The following is an 18,589-nucleotide window of genomic DNA, read 5'->3' as shown; positions in this document are numbered from 1 at the left end:
GAATTGTATTCGTTAGAGGGGATACCCGCCCCCTGCTGAAGTTTAGTATGGCAGCTTTGGAGTCACTGATGATGTATCTCGCTTTTGTGCCTACACAAGCCAGTGCTATGGCAGCTTCCTCTGCAGTCTCTGGGTTACCCGAGAGTATGGAGGCACTTATTTTGAGGAGTTGTTTATTATTGACGACCGCGACGGTCATCGTGTTCTTACCATACTCAGCGGCATCCACGTAGACCACGTCCTCGTCTTTGTAGGAGCGGAAGCGTTTCTCTAGCGCCTCTGCCCGCTTGGCCCGGCGCACTGAGTGATGAATAGGATGCATATTCCTGGGTAATGGGGGTACAACTATATTGTCTCGAATTTTTACGAGCATGTCAACTTTGGCGGTTGTTCTGTTAACTCGGCTCAGATTGAGTTTTTCTAGAATGGCCCTGCCGGTTGTGGTCCCGGCTAAGCGTTCGATTTGGGACGTTCGCACTGCTTCCGTAATTTCTTCCAGTGTATTATGCATTCCTAGCTCTAGGAGGCGGTGAGTGGATGTACGGATGGGCAATCCTAGAGGTTGTTTCGTGCATCGCCTGATAATTCCATTTATCTTTTCTTTTTCTGAAACTTTAAGGTCAAGGAAGGGGGCAGCATACGAGATACGGCTTACTACGAACGCCCGTACCAGCCGTAGGAGATTCTGCTCTTTCATGCCGTGTCTTCTGTTGGCAATCCGCTGTATGAGCCGCATAGTTTGTTGCGCGCAGTTTTCCATCTTAGTTATTGCATCACCATTATACCCGTTGCTTTGTATAATCATTCCTAAAATTCTGATTTTTTCAACATGAGGAATCTCCGCCCCTTGAGTTTGTAATTTGATGTTAGGGATGGTTCTAGTTTGTCTTTGATGCAGAGGTCGATAAAAAAGAAGTTCAGACTTCTGCGGCGAGCATTGCAAGCCCCTACGGCTGACATAGTTTTCGACCTCATTTATGGCCATCTGTAGCGTACTTTCGATGTGCGCGTCGTGTCCACGGGTCATCCATATGGTGATATCGTCCGCATACATGCAGAAATTCAAGCCATCTATCCCCTCCAGTCTCTTCGGGAGCCGTATCATGGCCACGTTGAAGAGCAGAGGGGAAAGTACCGAACCCTGAGGGGTGCCTATGCTGCCCAAGTGTATGTCTTGAGACTGACTTTCACCAAAGTGGATGCGCGCTATCCTGCCCGAAAGGAAATTGGCAATATAGTTGTATGTGCGCTCCCCGACGTTTAAAAGAGCCAGGTTTTCTAGTATCGCCTCGTGTTTTACATTATCGAAAGCTTTAGTGAGATCAAGTCCCACTATTACTTTCGCATCCAGCGACTTAGTGTCCAATATGTCATGTTTGAGCTGTATCATGACATCTTGCGTGGACAAATGCGATATAAAACCTATCATCGAATGGGGGTAGAAGTCGTTGTCTTCGATGAAATTGTTTAGTAGCGTTTGTATGACATGTTCCATCAGTTTTCCAACGCAAGATATGAGGGATATAGGCCTTAGATTTTCTAGATTGAGCGGTTTCCCTGGCGTAGGTATAAAAATTACCTTAGCGGTTTTCCATTGTTTGGGAATCTCACCCTTCTCCCAGCATTCTTGCATGAAATTGGTCAGCGCCGTTATAGATTTGTCATCTAGGTTTCTGTCGTGTCCGGTCGCTGTGTTGAATGCAGCGAAAGACGCACACGGTACTTTAAGACTTCGTTTATTTAAAGCCGATGAGGGTGCGACCAGCGTCGACCGAGGCAGGAGCCGAACTGGCCGCCCGAAGAAAGGAGGGAGCTGAGAAGCGTCCACGGGAGGGAGTGGCTTCCCAGAACAGGAGGAGGGTGCGGGGGCGCACCGTGGGGGGGGGGGCATCCGGCGACAGCGTGCGACGAGGGGCAAGCGGTCGTTAGGAGGAGGATTGAGTGGTCGTTAGGAGGAGGATGCGAACTGTCGTTAGGAGGGGAATGCGAGCGGTCGTTAGGAGGGGGCGCACACACACAAAAGCAATAAGGGGACACAACACTTCCTTCCCCCTTAGAAAGTTGCCTGGTATCGTGCAGGGGGTCGGCGCTCACGCGTGGAGGCGCGCTGGCTTTGTGCGCTCGGGGGAGAAACACTTGTAGGCTGGCTGTTGTTCGCTGCGTCTCCCAGGTCTGTCCTGGGCGAAGTCTCTTCTTCCGGGAAGAGGTGCCAGGCTATGTGGGAAGATGACTGTCGTGTCCTCTCTGCTGGCGGACAGCTCTCAGACGGCGTCGTAAATCTACGCAGCTGGTTGAGATGTCGGCGTGCTACTGTGCCATGTATGTTGACGAGCCAAGAGCGCAGGCCTATGCGTCTGACAATTGTAGCTTCCTCCCAGCGTGGCTTTTTCAGAAACTGTCGGGCGAGGACGCGCTGCCCCTCATTAAGCGTGCCGCAGCGCGGAATTGCTTTTTCTTCCCGGAACGTCTCTGCCTTTGGCTCGGGGAGGATGGCTGTGAGCTGGGTTCGCATTTCACGCTCGAACATCATTTTCGAGGGGGTCTCGCCTGTTGTGCTCTGAACCGTCGTGTGCTGCTTGAAGAGAAAGCGCGCAAGGCGGCGCTGCAGCGAGCCTGTCTGATCTCTTTCAAGGGCGCGTTTTAGCTCGGCTACGTAGCGCTCGGCTTGTCCGTTTGTCGCTGGGTGGTAGGGGGCCGATGTAACTGATGAGATCCCGTTGTCGCGATAAAACTTGAGGATCTCCGCAGACACAAACGGTGTTCCGTTGTCCGACACTACCTTGCGCGGCAGGCCGAACGTTGCAAATAGTGATCGGAGGTTGTCAATGACTGCTGCCGAAGTCGTCTGTCCCATTTGCCTTATCTCAAGCCACTTTGTGTAGGCATCTACGACCACAAGGAAAGTGCAGCCCTCAATTGGTCCTGCAAAATCAATGTGCAGTGTGTGCCATGGTGTGTCTGGCTTTTCCCATTCTGGGACAGGAACTTTCGGCGGGGCGCTCCGGCTGCTCTGGCAAGGCTTGCATTCTCGCACCACTGTTTCGATGTCGTTGTCAATGCCAGGCCACCACATGTAGCTTCTGGCACACTTTTTCATTGCAACGATGCCCCGATGTCCGGCGTGGATGAGAGACATAGCTTGTGCGCGTAGTTCTCTCGGCATCACAACTCGGGACCCAAATATGATGCAGCCGCGATGGGTGCTCAACTCTGTAGCTCGCCTGCGGTAAGCGTCGAAGTTGTCCCCTTTGAGTTTATGCACGTTGCCTTGTTGAACAGCTGTGTAAACTAGCCGGAGAGCTGCGCACTTCTGCGTAGATGCTGCAACTGTGCCTGCTGTAAGCGGAGGTTCTGGCAGTGCTTCGAACATCAGAACGTCTCCTGGTGGAAATGGTTCGTCAACAGTTGCGTCTAGTGGCAGACGGCTTAGCGCATCGGCGTTTTGATGTTTGCCGCATATCATCACGCCTAGTGGAGAAAACCAGTTTCTCCCTAGAAGGCTTGATCCTGTGCCCTTCACAACAAGCAGAGGTAGCGTATGGGTCTGGCCGTTGTAGTTAACCTGCACGTTGGCAGAGCCCAATAGTGGCAGATTCTGTCCTGACCACGTTCGCAGGTGCGTGTCGTCTTGTTGCAGGGCGGGTGCGTCAGATGGCCATGAAGTTCGGAACGTGTCCTCACTGATCAGAGTACAGGCTGCGCCGGAGTCCACCTCGAACTTAATCAGCTGGTGATGTACGCTTACTTCTGTAAAAATCTTCGGTCGCGTGCCGAGATTCATGGTGTTCAGGTCGTACAACACAGATGGTGTTGCTGATGTTGTTCCATGGAGATCAGATAGCGGCGTATTCTCTGAGGCGTTGACGCTGTGATTAGGCTGGGAAGGTGACTTTATCTTGGCAAGTCTCCGTTTCGTAATGCATGCTCTTTCGATATGCCCTCGCTTGTGGCAAAAATTACACGTGGCTGACTGGAATCGACATCCCTGGGGGTTGTGTTGGTCGTCACACCGCCAGCAGCGTTGTGCCTTTTTGACCGATTTTACAACAACAGAAGGCTTGCGCACCTGGTTGCTTGTCTGGTGTACCGGCTCGGTGTTCCGGCGAATCCCTCTCTGCTGGTGACCGGCGCTCTCCGCTCGAACGGCGATGTCGTAAGCTTTGCTGAATGTGAGGTCCTTCTCAGCGAACAGGCGCTGCTGCAGTGACTCGTCACTCAGTCCGCACACAAATCTGTCGCGTAACATCACGTCCAAGGGAAGCATGGTGGTGTTAGCAGAAGAAGCTGCGTCTCCCTCCTGCCCGGTAGCTGTTGTCGACAGCGTTCCAAAATTGCAGTCGGCAGCGAGCTTCTTGAGCGCGGCTACGTAGGCGCTCACAGTTTCTCCTCCCAGTTGATCTCGTCGTTGGAAGCGAGCCCGGCTGTAGACCTCGGATGGCCTTGGGTCGTAGTGCTTTTGCAGCGCTTTTACGATGTCGTCGTAAGACACTGCCGCTGGTGTGCTTGGCTGAATAAGGGCGCAGACAGTATCGTAGGTCTGCTCCCCGCACAGCGTCAGCAGGTTGGCCCTCTTCAAGGCTGGGTCTGTGATGTTGTTAGCTTCAAAGTAGAACTGAAGGCGTCCAACCCACGATGACCACGATGAGCCGTTGAACTCTGGTATCCGATTGGGAAACCCTCGCGTAGCCATGGCTTGTCAATAGCGTTGCGTAGCGCGGGTCGAATCCACTTTCTCGTCGCCACTGTCGTGTCCGGTCGCTGTGTTGAATGCAGCGAAAGACGCACACGGTACTTTAAGACTTCGTTTATTTAAAGCCGATGAGGGTGCGACCAGCGTCGACCGAGGCAGGAGCCGAACTGGCCGCCCGAAGAAAGGAGGGAGCTGAGAAGCGTCCACGGGAGGGAGTGGCTTCCCAGAACAGGAGGAGGGTGCGGGGGCGCACCGTGGGGGGGGCATCCGGCGACAGCGTGCGACGAGGGGCAAGCGGTCGTTAGGAGGAGGATTGAGTGGTCGTTAGGAGGAGGATGCGAACTGTCGTTAGGAGGGGAATGCGAGCGGTCGTTAGGAGGGGGCGCACACACACAAAAGCAATAAGGGGACACAACAGTTTCTAAGCATTTTGTTGGTTACACCATCGTTTCCGGGGGCTGATTTGGATTTCAGTTTTAGTATTTCTGCTCGAACCTCGAATTCGTGAATAGGGGCGTCTAGTTCGCTGTTGGATTTACCCTCATAGCGCGGTAAGGAAGTTTTGGTGGCGGAGCCTATATATCGACAACGAATTGCATCGAGGAGTTCCTGCTCCGAACCTTCAAATTTATAACCTAATTTCTGTAAATTTTGTCGCTGTGTTAATTTACTACCTTCTGGATCGAGGAGGTGCCGAAGGAGGTTCCATGTTTTGGCGAGGCCGTTATTGCCCTCAAGCTGGTCGCACATTGTTTCCCAGTTCTGATCGCAGAGTCTAAGTGCATATGCCTCAATCTCTTTGTTGTGGCGCGCTAGGCGTCTTCTGAGATTGCGATTCCACTTTTGTCTCTTTAATCGCTTTTCCATACTAGCTTTGGCCTCCCACATATGAAGAAGGCGGCTGTCGAGTACTTCAAGTTCCGCGTTGTCGTCGAGCGTTTTAGTCGCATTCTTAGCATCCCTGCGGAGTTCCTCCGCCCATTGTTCTATGTTTGTGATTTCTGCCTTTCTCCCATCCTGGTTACGAGCGTCGCGGAAAGCGTCCCATTCGATAATATGCGGGGAGCGCGTTTGGCGCTTGGCAGGGCCAACGTCAGTTTCCGTGACAAGTATGTAATGGTCACTGCCTAGGTTAAGCAAGGAGTTGGACCAATTAGCTGTACCCGCATTCTTCACCAGGGTGAGGTCTGGGGACGTGTCAGCGCACACGCTGTTACCCATTCATGTGGGGGTGAAAGGATCCGTGAGCAGGGTGAAGCCCATTTGCTGTATGTCTAGCCATAGCTCTCTCCCCTTCGTACAGGGCCGCGGGTAGCCCCACGCAGGGTGGTCGGCATTGAAGTCACCTAAAATAACCAGTGCGTGCTTGTTGCCGATACGCATCACTTTCCTGAAGAGAGAGTCGAATTTAACTTTCTTTTGACTTGGAGTGCTATAAATATTCAGAATGAAAAGACTGCGTTGAGTCTTTTTGGCCGGAATAAGTTCGACGAGGACGTGCTCTATGTGGCGGATGCCCGTGTCATGTTCAATGGCCGTAATGTTCCTTCTAACGAATGTGGTAACATTAGGTTTGTCGCCTGCGGCCTTAAAAGCTTGATAACCAATTAATTTTGACGCGCCTTCAGTCTCCTGGAGGGCGATAACCTCTGGGTGGACCTTCAGAGACGCAAGGAGCTGCTGGAGGATTGGCCTTTTCCGCCGATACCCCCGGCAGTTCCATTGCCACAGCAAGTAGTTGTTATTTTTTGTGTATATGGCCATGTTGAATTTGCTGAATGGTATGTTCCACAGTTTGCTGCCATATATTGATGGCTAAGAGCTCGTTCCTGTGTCCTTGTGTTACGTCTGTGAGTCCCTGTATTGCGGAGAGAATCGACTGAATTTGGGTTTGCATGTTAGTTTCCAATGCCTGAAATTGCGCTTGCATTTTGGTATCCAGGGCCTGAATCTGGGTCTGAATGTTGGTCTCCAGTTTATGGCAGACTTCTTACAGCGTAAGTTCGGGTTGTGCGCCCTCTAACGATTTTATCTTGTTGGGTGATGGTAGGGATTTCTCCACCACCATCGTACTCTCCTGGGTATTATTCGGAGGTTTTTCGGCTTCCTGTCGTTTCTTATCTATCTGGATCTTAAGCTGCAGCTGCTTCCTAAGTTCCGCGTTTTCATTTTGAAGGGCCGTAACCGCCCCGGTTAATTTTTCCACCATGCGTTTAAGTTGTAAGATGTCCTCAGACCCACCGGGTGGATGAGTATGGGAGACCTTATCTACAAAGCTCACCTTCTTGTGGTCATCCGGCACGTTGGTCTTCTCCTTGGGCGGCGTTGACCCTTGCTGCTGACACTCAGAGCGTCCCTCGATTTTGGGCCGGGCTCCGATGTTCCATTTGTTGCCAGTGTTGTCACGCCCCCTGGAAGCGGAGCGCTTGCGAGAGTTGGAATGGCCCCTGGAGCTGGAACGACCCCGGGAGCCGGAACGACCCCGGGAGCTGGAAGGGCCCTTGCAGCTGAGGCGGTCCCGGGAACCCGAGCGACCTCGGGAGTTGGAGCGTCCCGTGGCCTGGCCGTGACCACCAGAGCCTGTCCTCGACTCCAGGCGCGGGAAGGAGTCCTGTCGCATGTGAAATCCCCCTTCTGCCCTGGTTCTTGGTCTGCTCTGTCGTCCAGATGCGTTGTTCTCGCTGTATGTTGTTGCCTTGCTCTCACTGTCTTGCGTTCGTTCTTTCCACTGTCGCTTCTTAATTATGTGCGGGGTTCTGTACAGTTCCCGGCACTTCTTGTCTCCGAGTATGTGCACTTTCCCACATAGGGCACACTTTGGGTCACAAGTATGTTCCCGAGGGGGGTTGCTCACACCACATCCTCGACACTTAATGTTGTCTGGATTCGGGCATACGTCGGCTCGATGTCCGAGTTGGCCACATGTCACACAGACCTCATATTTTTTCTTGTAGAGATGGCAGCGTAGCGGCATGCCTCCATAATAAATCCAGTGCGGCACTGTCTCATCTTCAAAGAGTAACAACACGGTGCGAGACTCACGGCCAAGTCGCCTGACTCCATCACCTCCGGGTTACCCGAGCACTTCAACATATCTTGAATGAATTCCACGGTGTGCGAGACCGGAATTCCATGTATAACTCCTTTCCCACAGCCGTCCGGAGTAGCCAGGTAGACGAACGCTTCAACGCGTCCCTCTGGCGTTGGAATGGAGCCGATTTTGAGGTACTTTTGCATCCTCTCCTGGCTGTCAGTGCCTATGAGAATGGACTTTTGCTTGTGGTTGACGAGTACGACATCTTCCTTAACTTCCGCCGGTTTAAAACCTGCCGCTATCTTCACCGCGTCCGCCACTGTTGCGTGGTGGTGGTGGGGGTGAAAACATTTATTCAGAACAGGAGGTGTTTGGATCGGCCCGTAAGGGACCGATCCTTACAAACACTAGGTGGAGGTCCCTAGTTTGGGACCCCAGTGGCGGTAGCCGCCGCCCGGGCGCGCCCGACTAAGGCTTGTTGGGCCTGTAAGTCGTGGCAGCCGAGCATGGTCGCCTCCCAGTCCTCCCGGGTTGGGTTGGGGATAGGGGGAATGGCCGGGTTGGAGGGGCAGGCCCACACCATGTGATAGGTGTCCGAAGACACCGCACCACAGTGCGGGCAGCTGCCGCTAAAGGAGGGGTCAAAATGTTTTAGTGCTGCCGGGCACAGCAATGTATTGGTGAAGAGGCGGAGAAGAAGCCGCTCATCCGCCTTCTTGAGGCCTTTACATGGGCTAGGGTAAAGGCGATGCCTATCTTGAAAGTAGGTTGCGATATTTTTGAACGTATAAACCGGATTAAAATCGGGTTCCTGATCAGGTGGGGAGGAGAAAACAGCCCGGTGAGAGAGCGCGCGGGCGGCTGCGTCTGCTGCCTCGTTTCCTGCCAACCCCTGATGAGCAGGGGCCCATATGAGGTGACGGTGTGCGGGGTCCGTATCCCGTATGCAATTTTGGTATATTCGATAGGCTAGGAAGGGAGTGCTGCCTTGTTCGACGTTCTGACAGGCCCCTCGCGAGTCGGTAATTATGCATTTTGAATTGGAATGTGAGGCCGCGAGAGCAATCGCGACCTCTTCTGCTTGTGTTGCACTGCGGGCTCTGAAAGTGAGGCCGTTAACTGTGTTGCTGTTGTGAACTACCGCGGCCGTGTACCATCCCCCGTGGTGAGGGCCGGAGGCGTCCTTCCCTGATCCATACACCTCCTGTCCGTTCTGAATAAATGTTTTCACCACCACCAGAGAGAGAGAGAGAAAAGTTTATTTACAAAGGAATTCGGGGCACGCCCCAGGGTCCCCGCACGACCCCACTGCACTCAAGTGTTTATGTTCCTGAGGTCCATAACACTGGTGGTGGTGGTGGTGAAAAACATTTATGATGCAATAAATATTTACAGAGAGGTGATTGGGGTAGGCCCTATTGGCCCTTTCCCCTAACAATACTAGGTGGAGCCCCTATTCCGGGGCCCCATTGGCAAGCAACGCCGCCCGCGTCCGGTGAACCAAGGCCTTTTGGGTCTTTAGGTCCTGACAGCCGAGCAGGGCCGCCTCCCAGTCCTCTCTGGTGGGGTTGGGGTTGGGGGGGATAGATGGGTTTGACTGACACGCCCAAACCATGTGGAAGGTGTCAGCCACCTCCCCACAGAACTGGCACGCGCCATCAAAGGATGGATTGAAATGTTTAAGCACCGCCGGGCACAGTACAGTGTTGGTAAGAATTTTGATGAGGAGGCGCTCGTCAGCGCGATCCAGACCCTTACAAGGGGCCGGGTAGCGCCGGTGCTCCTCCTTGTAGTAATCGGTGATTTGTTTGAATGTAATGGCCAGATTGTCTGATTGGGAGTACCCTTCCAAGGACAGGGAGATAGCCCGGGGAGAGAGTGCGCGGGCGGCCTGATCGGCCTGTTCGTTTCCCTGGAGTCCCTGGTGACCGGGGGCCCAAATCAGGTTGCGTGGAGTTGGATCTTCAGATCGACAGCTATATTCCAGTATGCGCCAGGCAAGCGGGGGAGCCCAGCCCAACTCGTAGTTCCGACAGGCCCCTCGCGAGTCGGTGATGATGTGTTTCGACTTGGGAGTAGTGAGAGCAAGAGCAATGGCAATCTCCTCCGCGTGTGTTGCGCTGTAGGCTTTGAAAGTGAGCCCGTTGACTGTGTTTGTGTTGTGTACGACTGCGGCCGTGTACCACACCCCGTGGTGTGGGCCGGCAACGTCCACGTAATACACATGTTGTTGGTTACCATAGTATCGCGCCAACGCTTCCGCGCGCGCCTGGCGACGACCGCTATGGTCTTCTCTGGACATGTTGCGGGGAAGGGGTCGGACCCGGAGGGCGCGTCTCCAGGGTGCTGGCACTCTCTCCCTTTCCTCAATATGGTAGTCATGTTTGATGTGTAGCCGGTCCAAGAGGCGGCGACCGGACGTGGTCTGTGCAAGACGCGTGTATTGGTTGACTAAGTGGGCCTCTCGAAGCTCCCGAAATGTGTTCACCACGCCTAAGGCCAGAAGTCGCTGGTTGGACGTGGTGACCGGGAGGTCGAGAGCCCGCTTGATGACTTTCCGGTGGATGACCTCCAGTTGGTCATCATCATGTTTGCGCAGGTGCAAGTAGGGGGTTGAGTAGAGGATTCTACTCGTTACGAAAGCATGGGCAAGCCGCAGTGCATCCTTGCTTCGTAATCCGCCCCGCTTGTTGGAGACCCGGCGGACCATGCGGCCCACCTGGTCTCCCACCGTGCGAAGTTTGGCTAGGGTGGTGTCGACTCTGCGTTGGTGGTGTATGAAGAGACCAAGGACGCGGATCTCCTTGGACTCCCGGATCGGTCCCGAGGGGAGACTGATGCAAAGCGGAGTTGTGTCCCGAGGGGAGGGACGGATGTGCACAAATTCTGATTTAGACGGGGCGCACTGGAGTCCGCAGTAGGCCGCGTAGTCGTCGACTAGGGTCGCCGCTGCTTGCAGGCAGGATTCCATGTGGCCCAGGTTACCTTGCGTGGCCCAGATTGTAATGTCATCCGCATAAAGAGCGTGATGTATCCCGGGCAAAGAGGACAATTTGGAGGGAAGATGAAGCATTGCCAAATTGAAGAGGAGGGGAGACAGGACCGCGCCTTGAGGTGTTCCCCTCGAGCCGATGGTGTATGGCCCGTGTTCCGCATCTTGTATGCGTATGTAGGCTTGACGGTCTGTAAGAAATTGTTTTATGTAGTTGAATGTTTTGTGGCCACAGTTGGTGTTACTGAGGTGGTCCAGGATTACTTCGTGTTTGACGTTGTCGAATGCGCCTTTAAGATCCAAGGCCAGGACCACCTTGTCGTTGTGGGGACATTCGACAGGATCTAAGATGTCGTGGTGAAGCTGCAGAAGTATATCCTGTGCAGACTTGTGAGGGCGAAAACCGAACATGGTGTCCGCGAAAGTGTGCTGTGTTTCGAGAAAGTGTTTCGAGAACACTGGCAGCACGGCCGGTGGCGATGGTCTGCACGGCCGGGTTCTCCGAGTGCAGCAGGGTCTCCCAGTCCTCCCAGGTCTTGAGGGTCTCTAGGTCCCGCGGGGGAGGGTCCGCCGGGCAGAGGGAAAGGATGTGGAGGGAAGAAGCGAAGGGTTCTGGGCATAGGGCGCAAGCAGGAGTGGGGAAGGAGGGATGATAGTGGGGTAGGGTAAGGGGCGAGGCGAGAGTATGTGTTTGTAATCTGCGCCAGAGTGTTGCGTGTCTGTTATCTAGGGAGGGGTGGGGCGGGGGGTAGAGCTGGCGAGAGGCTCTGTATGCCTGGGTCAGCTCACTGAATGAGTGCATGCGATCCTTCGTGAATCCCCGATCCGAGGCCACCTGAGCCCGGTTTAAAGAACATCGGGCTAAAAGGTTGGCGGCCTCGTTTCCGGGATTCCCGGAGTGCGCAGGCACCCATATCAGCTCCACTTGGCGGGGCGGGGGTGCATCGGGCGAGTCCAGTATGCCAAAAGCAGGGACATGGATTCGGCCTCGAGCAAAATTTAGAATCGCAATTTTTGAATCACTGAAAATGTACCGGGCTTCCGTGCGGGTGATAGCTAGTGCAATGGCGGCTTCCTCTGCAGCCTCTGGGGACGTGTCTGGAGGGAGAGGTAGTGTGAGGAGGGCGGATAAAGAGGAGTCCACCACAGCTGCTGTCGCTTCATCACCCGTGCAGGCAGCGTCCACCCATACGGCGTCCGGCTCGGGGCCGTACGCTCGATGGAGTGCCTTCGCACGGGCTCTGCGGCGCTGCTCATGGTGGGACGGGTGCATATTCCTCGGGAGCGGCCTGAAGAGAAGCTCTCGACCACCACCCGCAGCCTATCACGCTTTGGTTATAATCTTCAACACACTCCGACGCTACGCATTGCACATCGTCTTCTACTAACATACAATCGAACTAAAATTCAGGGGCCACTTTGACGATCTAAAGTGCGAGAGGCGAAAGCCCTTCCACGCAACTTTGGCCGCACGGCCGTTGGCATACACGAGGCGGCTATGGGGCGACTTGGTTTGGCTAGCCATGACTAACTGGGTCATGACTAATATGACTTACTATTCATGATTGGTTATTGACTAACTGATCATGATTGGTTAATCACTAACTAGTCATGACTAGTTGATTGATGACTGGTTAATGACTCTAATTAGTTGTCTAACTAGTCATGATTGGTTAATGACGAACTAGTTATGTCTGGTTTCATGACTAACCAGCCATGACTAACCAGTTATTAACCAGTCATAACTAGTCATGACTGGTTAATGACTAAGCAGTAATGACTAACCAATCATGACTAACTAGTCATGAGTGATTAACGACTAACTAATGACTAACCCGTCATGACTGGTTAATAACTAACTAATAATGACTAACCAATCATGACTAACTAGTCATGAGTGATTAACGACTAATGACTAACCAGTCATGACTGGTTAATAACTAACTAATAATGACTAACCAATCATGACTAACTAGTCATGAGTGGTTAATGACTACTTCAAATGCCAAATGAGTAGTTAATGACTTGAAATGCCAAAGGCCCTGGTTCGATTCTCAGCCTCGACAGTTTTTTAAGGCGAAAGCCTTTAAACTGTCGTGATCAATGCGTGTTAGCAAATTTGTCCGCGTTTCAGATTGGTCGAAGTGCTCGTGATGTCACTGCACGTGAATTTTGACGGGTGTCCACTGAAATATGTGAGACAGTTACTGCACAATTTCCTTTCCTCAAATACAATTTTTATTTTCTTCTCTACAGCCCCTCTTTCTTCTTTCACTCCACTTTCTCCCTTCCTGTACGGTGCGGTTCAGATGTCCACCGAGATGACAGAGAATTACTGCGTAATTTCCTTTCCTCAAAAAGCGTTGCGTTCAAAGGGCAACGTATCGCGCCGAACGGGTGGTGGCGTTCCGTGGACTCCCTGGCAGCGCTACAGCACGCTGTCGCGTTCCACTCCTAAAGGCAACGATTAAGCGCCATCAATTGGCAGTTAATTAATGCACCAACAGAATGTGAAGTGAACAATCGCGTAGCAGAATGCAGTACGCAGGCTTTCGCCTTTCTCCACTTTAGCCGCTAAAGTTCCTCGTAATTTTTATTGCTAGAACTTTTCTGCCGTCGGTGGAGGTCGTTCCTTCGCTCCGGCGCAGCTGCGGCGCACAACCACGTGACAGCGTGACGTCACGACCAGAGGAGAGCAGGGGCCCCAACTCGTCTCTTCGGCCGTAGTCGTTCCTTCGCTCGGCGCGGCGGCTACCACGTGACGGCCTCCTCGGCCCGCCGCGTGAGGGCGCTCGCTGGGAGAGGATAAACGGGGCGCCGCAGGCGCGCTCCGCTTAGTCATGTCTGAGGAGTTGTACAAGGCGTCGCTGGAGCGACTTGCTGCGCGCAAACGCCGGCGCCGTGCCGAGGAGACAGATGAAGTACTACCTTCAGCTATGTCCTCTCCAACCAGAGTACTACCCAATGGGGTAGCAGTCTAGACTTGGTGATGTATAGACATTCGGACGACTATGTAATTACCAGTGTTCAGACCAAGAGTCACTACTGTACGCACCACCAAAGCGTGTTCATTGGAATAAACAAACAATAGAAACCATGTTGTGTCCAGAGTAAATCATTTAGTTGCGCAGAAGGCGAAGCCATGCCAAACCACCAGCGGAGCCAAGCGCAGCCCGGAGCTATTGCTTTCGCAATCACTCAGGCTTAACCAGAGCTAAGCCACAGCTAATTTTTTTTTAAGGCGAAAGCCTTTAATGCCTCATACTGTCGTTAGCAGACGCGTCGGCAGGAGTGTCGACAGACGCGTCGGCAGCCATGTCGACGGACGCGTCGGCAGGAGTGTCGACAGACGCGTCGGCAGCCGTGTCGACAGACGCGTCGGCAGACGCGTCGGCAGATTCGTCCGCCTTTCGGCGTCACTGCTTAAAAGGCTCAAGGTTCAAGCATGAATAAAGGCGCATCTAGTGAATGCATGGGCTTCATAAATAAAATAAAATAATAGTAAAGTCAACAAAAGGAAAATAAAAAATAAAAATAAGAAAATAAACAAAAATAAAAACAAAATAAAAATAAGATGAGAAAATAAAGATAAAAAGCAATGAAATTAATAAAAGGAGCAAAAATAAATAAAAACAAAATATGAAAAATACAAAAGTAAATAAAAAATTACCGACGATTACGTTACTTCCTAATGCGAAATTTGAGCGCAGCAAATAAGCTGTTTCACCTTTTCGATAGATTGAGGCAAAGAAATCGAGCAACACATGTATGCGCTATCACAGAATTTTTTTTTATTTTTCACACGTATTCCTTTAACAAAGACTCCACTAACAGTTCTTGACAGTCATGAAGGAAGCTTTGTGGTCGGAGAAATAGACTGATATATGTTCGACTTGGTACACCAATGCTTGATTCTCAAAGACGAGATCTATACAAGTGCCTCGGGAGGTTGTCACAGCCGTGGGACGCGTTACGAGCGAGAGGAACGGGATGTTCTCCCGCATAAGTGTTAGGAAATTGCTGTTTGTCTTTATGTCAACATTAAAGTCCCCCACTACTAACATCGGTGTGAATCGATGGACGGTTAATGCGAGTTGCAGGAAGTGCATGACGTCTTTCGTGAGTGCGGTAGGGGCGAAGTAGGCAGCTACTACCAGCAAGCCGTTGGGCAACTTTGCGGCGCACAGTTCGCCAACTTCATGTGACGTGCCAAACATTTCGACTGGTATTGCAGAGAGACCTGTGCGCAAGTAGATAGCGACTCCCGCCGCTCTGTTGTGGTCTCTGCGAGCACCACAGCAGTATAGGAAATCTATGATTTCGAGAGGCTCTTCGGGATCCATCCAGGTTTCAGCAAAGCAAAGTACAGAGGAATGGCGCAGAATGTGATCGCGGTGTACGTCCTTGGCATGTGCGGCAAGGGAGCGTACGTTAAGAATGTGGTTGTGAATGATGAATCAAGTGCTGCCAGCAAATGACGCGTCCATTGGCTGTCTGCGTGTGTTACTGATGTGTGGTTAACATGTTAAGCTTCGCCTGTAAGAGTGGAACGCGACAGCGTCTTGCAACGCTGCCAGGGAGTCCACAGAACGCCATCGCCAATTCGGCTGTACGCCTTGCTGGACGGTAAATTTATTTTTTGAGGAAAGGAAATGTATCTCTCTCGCATGTCTGGGTGGACACCTGCACCTCGCCGTAAGGGAAAGGGGGAAGATGGGAGTGAACGAAGACGCCGTATTAGCTAGACGCGCCTTTGTTCATTCCAAACCATTCAGCTGGCATTACGGAGTGGCTAGCGTGCTCGTATCGCACTCCGGAGACCCTGGTTCGATTCCCCAACTCGACCAATTTCGTTCTCGGTTTTATTGATTTATGCGGTCTAACTAGAAAGGTTAATTAGGCTATTTCATATTGCCACGCGCCTAACGCGCCGCGCGGCCTCCGCGCTGAGTCGAAGACGACGACGAAGCGGCGGTGGGCTCTCGTGGCGCGCTGTTCTGCTTTGGTGTCGTGGAAGCCGGGTCTATAATTAAAAGAAGGCTCCCAGTCTTGGGTTCTTGCCGACGCCTACCTTCGCGGCTCTTCTGGTCGTGACACTGGTGGAGGTGCGACCGATGCTCCCTACTCCTGAGGACGACTCGACGCGCCCGCCTCTTGTGACCACCCCCGTCCATCGTGCCAGCCGGAGGATCCGAGGCCTGTCCCCCAAGGCCCTGCCTGTTGTCAGCGCGCCTTCAACTATCATTCCACTCATGGCGACGCCACTGCCCGCCCTGCCTACGACCGTCCCTGCAGCCAGCCCCACCTATCTCACCCTTCAGACTCCACGCACGCCTAAGTCCTTCCACGGTGACCTGTTTGAAGATGCCGAAGACTGGTTGGCTCACTACGAACGGGTCGCGACCTTTAACTGCTGGGACGACGCTACAAAGCTGCGTAACGTGTACTTCAGCCTTGAAGACTCTGCACGAACGTGGTTCGAAAACCATGAGACTACTTTTTCTACGTGGCCGGACTTTCGACGTCAGCTCCTGAGTACGTACGGCAACAGCGACCGCCGGGGGAGCGCAGAGCGTACACTGTCCTCTCGAATTCAGCTTCCCAATGAGGGTGTTGCCATGTACGTCGAGGATGTGACGCGCCTTTGCCATCGCGCCGATCCGGCCATGCCTGAAGAAAAAAAGCTGCGGCACCTGATGCGCGGCGTAAAGGAAGGGAAAACTTTATTTACAGTAATGGTTTTTCCTGCGGTTTGGGGGCTTCTTCAGAGACGTCTTGGTTCTACCCCCAGGAGCCTTCTCTGTCGAAGTCGTCCGCCTCTAATCAGTGGTCGGTTGCCCTCAGTCCAGGGCTCCGCTGGCCACTGCCGCCCGTTGAGCTCGCTGTACCAGACCTTGTTGGTCTTCGCAGCGGTCGCTGGACAGCAGAGTCTCCCACTGCTCCGCACTCGGGTTTTGTATTTTGGGGACCACGTCTATGTTTTGGCAGGCCCATGTGATGTGGTATAGTGTAGGTTTTTCGTCGCACCAGGGACATTTGTTCGTGTATATCGTAGGGTGCATTTTGTTTAGTATATGTAGGTTTGGGAAAGAGCCTGTTTGTAATTGTCTCCAAGTGACAGCTTCCTCTCTGCTGAGAGATTTGTGCGGTGGGGGATATCGCATTCTTCTGCCTCTATAGTTTTGTAGTATGGCCGAGTATTCCCTGGGTGCTGGCGCGAGTTCCGCGGTCTCGTCGGAAGCTCGGAAAGTAATGTATCCTCGAGCTATCCTGTCGGCCTCTCGGTTCCCTGCAACCCCCGTGTGCCCCGGTACCCACACAATTTTGTGTAGGATCTTGTCGTTTTGTACTTCCCGGTTTTTAATTCTGTCACTCGCTGCGAGGAGTATACGAAGCGCGTGACGACCTATCCTGCCATTCATGTAATTCCGGCAGGCTGTTTGAGAGTCCGTAAGTATTGTTAGTGACCGCCCGGTTCTATAGCCCTCTGCCACCGCTAGAGCAACGGCTACTTCCTCGGACTCTGCAGCTGTGCAGCCTCGGAGAGACGCGCTGGTCATTTCGCGTAAAGACGAATCGACCACCGCCGCTACAGCGATTTTGGTATCTCCTCCTCTCCAAGACGCGTCTGTATACACGGTCGTGGCTTGAGGAGCGTATGTTTTCTCGATGAATTCGGCCCTTGCTTCTCTTCTGCCTCGATGGAGGTTGGGATCCATGTTTTTTGGTATTGGCGCTACCTTGAGGGTCTTGCGAAGCTCGTCGGGGATCGTTGCCGTCCTCGACATTTCTCGCATCTGCTCGCGGTATCCGAGCCTCTGCAGGAGCGCTCTTCCTGTCGTTGTTTGCAACAGCCTGAGTTTTTGCGACTCAAGCTGCGCCTCTCGTAGCTCCTCAAAGGTGTTGTGTAATCCCAGGGCCATGAGTTTTTCTGTAGACGTGTTGCGTGGTAGTCGGAGCGCTGTCTTATACGCTTTGCGTAGCAGGGCATCCGCTTGTTGTTGTTGTAGAACAGCTCTTTTCCGGCCTCGTGCGGAACCCGCCCAACACCGTCGCGGAGTTTCTGGCCGACGCCGCGCACATGGAGAAATTGCTGCAGCAGAGATCCCATCAGTACGACCGGCAACTGCGTCAAACTTCGACTCTATCAACGTTGGACCGGTTCGACCATGAACCCAGGCCGAATCCGGACTCCCTTCGCGAACTCAACCATTCCGTGGTCCGCGAGGAGCTGCAGCACCTTCAAGCCACCTTTGCCCCTCGCGTCGATTCCGTCACCAGCCTCATCCGCGAGGAAGTCCGGCAGGCACTCAGGGCACAAGACGCTGCAGCTATGCCGGCGCCGCAACTGACCCCATACGATCCCGCGTCGTACCCGACTGCTGTCCAGCCAGTCACGTACGCGGACGTCGTGCGCCTCGCGGCCCCACCTCCTGGGCCTTCGCCTTACACCGCACCATTGGTCGCGGTGCACTCTGCCCAGCCGACACCTTACTGGGCGGATCGGCGCCAGGCACCGCGGAAGACTGACCTCTGGCGGACTCCGGATCAACGCCCGCTCTGCTACCACTGTGGTGAGGCCGGCCATCTCTACCGGCGGTGCCCCTATCGCGAAATGGGACTACGCGGTTTTTCCATCGACAGCCCCCGTCCACGCCCTGGAGAGCGCCCTCAAGACATCGCTGAGTATGTCACCCGCCAGCGTAGTTCACCGTCTCCACCGCGCCGCGAGTCGCGATCGCCCTCTCCACGCCGGTCTTCGCCCTCTGGGTCCCGTTTCGCCCCAGGACAACGTGGTTCCTCGAGCCCTCGTCGGGAAAACTAGCTCCGGCGGCCTTTGGAGGCGAGGCCGCCGAACGCCGTTCCGACGCAA

Source organism: Amblyomma mixtum, chromosome 1 (genome assembly GCF_055824585.1).
Source record: "Amblyomma mixtum isolate Tamu chromosome 1, ASM5582458v1, whole genome shotgun sequence".
NCBI classification, from domain to species: Eukaryota; Metazoa; Arthropoda; class Arachnida; order Ixodida; family Ixodidae; genus Amblyomma; species Amblyomma mixtum.
This window is presented reverse-complemented; position numbering follows the sequence as displayed.